This window comes from Tarenaya hassleriana, unplaced genomic scaffold (assembly GCF_000463585.1).
Source record: "Tarenaya hassleriana unplaced genomic scaffold, ASM46358v1 Cleome27, whole genome shotgun sequence".
NCBI classification, from domain to species: Eukaryota; Viridiplantae; Streptophyta; class Magnoliopsida; order Brassicales; family Cleomaceae; genus Tarenaya; species Tarenaya hassleriana.
Genome location: NW_010965946.1, coordinates 36850 through 39734, shown reverse-complemented (window position 1 = coordinate 39734; position 2885 = coordinate 36850).

Here is a 2885-nt window from a genome sequence, read left to right as displayed (position 1 = left end):
TTTATCCATGACTTGAATCTCACTTGATGGTTCGCTTTAGATCCTCAGACCTGAGATATCTATAGTATCCATCATGACGAGTAATGTACTTTGACTGCGTCAAACGTCGTCTTTAACCGGATGACTATAAAGGCGTGGATCGGGTACATTACGAATCATGTATTGGATAATAGATAGTCAAGATGGAACTTTATCCCTCTCGAAAGAGAGAGATATCGCTTGGGCCCGTCGTAGGAGTGAGACTGTAGAAATGTGTGGCCGCACTATAGATGAATGTCATCTATCTCCTACAGTCTACTCGGGATACGACAAAGCATTCGAACTATGAGTTCGATTATGATATCGTGAGACAAAGAGGATCATCGTTTGAGCTATCTCTGGCTTTTTGGTTAGATAACATCTAACTCTTTCCGATATGGGTAATCATAATGTCTTGCTAGAGACCGCTTATGATTTGTAAAGCGAGATTGGATCTCGCATTTACTACCGTATTCGGAGGAGCCTAAAGGGTCACACACATATGGGATGGAAGTGTATGAACGGGATCGAATGGACGAGAAAAATCGGATTTTTCTCCGTCGTTGTGGTCTGGTCCGGAGCTGACCAAGAGTTGGTAAGCCGGACCAGACGCGTGTGGGACAGCGGACTTAACAGACCGAAAAAACTCCCTGGTCAGGAGCTGACCAAGAGTTGGTCAGCCCCTGACCAGAAGGTTGGTCCGGCGGACCGAATTCTGGTCCGCCGGATCGCGAGCGTTTTCGGACTGTCGGCAGAAATTGGTCTTGGTCCGGCTGATCAAGAGTTGGTCAGCTCAGGACCAAGACCATGACCGAACTATTCCGCGTGGTTTTACTCGTCTGGTCCGGCGGACCAAGTCCTGGTCCGGCGGACCGGACGTCTAAAACACCAAAGTAGGGAACGCACTCCTCCCTAATCATTCGACCTAATCCCGACCCTTAGCCATCTGAGAGGTTGAGAAACTCTGAAGAACTCTCTCTCAAGCTCAAGAGAGTGTTCTTGATCATACACAAGAGATTTGATCTCTTCAAACTCTAGCAAGCAAGTTTCCAAGTGTTGGAAACCATCCCAAGGGTGTGGACTGCTCAAGAGGGTGTTGGCTCATTCAACACCTCTGTTGTGATAAAGCCAACCTTACAGATTCGGAATCAAAAGGTTAGCTTTTCTCTCAAGTAAGTTCTTCATCGAAACAATGGTCCGTGGGCGGTTCAAAATCGTTTTGAACGCCAATTCCGCTGCGCAAGCTCGCGGACCAGACCCGAGACCGGTTGTGAACCGGTGCTCGTGGTTCCCGTGCGACCCAGCACGTAATACCTCGAATTCGGATTTAAACATTTAATTAGTTCCACGAAAAAAAAAGAGAAACATTTGATCGACGGGTCTTAAAAACCTTAAAAATGGACCATAAGGTATCGGGAAAGGCCCAGGCATCACCACGTGCCAGACCGACCGGTCCAAGTGCCAGACCGACCGGTCCAGCCCACGATAGACACATGTGCAATACAGCTCAAGTTGCTGACTTTGACCTCCCTTTTCTCCGCGTATAGGCAGCCAAATGATGCGTCGTGACCACCTCTGGACCCTCCACGATGCAGACTTTATAGTGGGAATGAGCTACATCTCATTTGACTCGTCCTTGTCAAAGAAAAACACCTGCAAAGATGGCATCTCAGCCATTTTCCCCTGCAGAGGAAAACTTAGGAGAAAGAAAAGAAAGAGAGACATGGAAGAGAAAGAGAGGGAGAGAAGAGTAAGGGAGCTCTGGAAAGCAAAGAGGGGCAGCCCTAGAAGGTCTAGAAGGATCGCCGGCATCGGAATCCCCGGAAAACACCACGAACTCCGGCCAAAAATCAGATCTGAATCTGATCAAAGGTGAGTGGCTCGAGTTGCCTTTGTGTGAGCTAATTTTCATCGTTGTTATGGTGTTAATTCGATGAAACCTGGGCATGATTAGAAAGTGGAAGTTGCAATGAACACATAGAAACAAACGGCACTCGATTTGGTGAAGAAACGAGCAAGATATGAAAGATTGAAAATCGGAGAAAAACTATAAAATTGCAGAGAAAAACGCAAAATCATGCTGAGTCCGAAACTTTCGGGCCATTACCCAGAACATATGTGTGATAATTGAATGAATTGTTAGTTGGAATCAAAAGAGGACATTTCAAGAAACACGTAGAAACAAACGGCGCTCAATTTGGATAAGAAACGAGCAAGTTATGAGCCAACGAAGTCGGACCAGAATCTGGGACGAAATCGCGAAATCGCGATCTCTCTGGGCTCTGGACCGACCGGTCCAGACCCTGAAAATGCCGGAACGGTCCGAAATGGCCTGGACCGACCGGTGTAGACCCTGAAAAGACCTGGACCGACCGGTCCAGACCCAGAAACCACCGAAAATGCCCGGAATGACTAGGAACGATCGGTCTAGACCCCGGAATCGCCCGGAACGACCGGTCCAGACCAGAAAGTGATGAAAATGAGCCAAAAAGACCTCGGAATAAAATATAAACGTAGGAATCGACCAAACTATATGAAGAACGAGTTAGGACATGACAAAAATGAAACAAAAAGGAGAATTGGAATGTATTAATAAATTGAATGTGTTGTGAGATGTGCGGGAATAAATTAATAAATTGAATGCGTGGTGAGATGTGCGACACATACCGAGAGAATCGTTGTATCTTGTTTGAGTTTTATTCTCCGATGGGTCATGAGAAATGACGTGCGCGTGAAGTACATTGATTGTTGCGCGAAGCAACGGCCAACGTCATGAGATGTGACGGGCGTGAGAGACGCTCCTAGTCATGCGATGTGACTAGGGTTTACGGCTAACCCTATGGTGCGTAGCCATACGGGACTTGTTT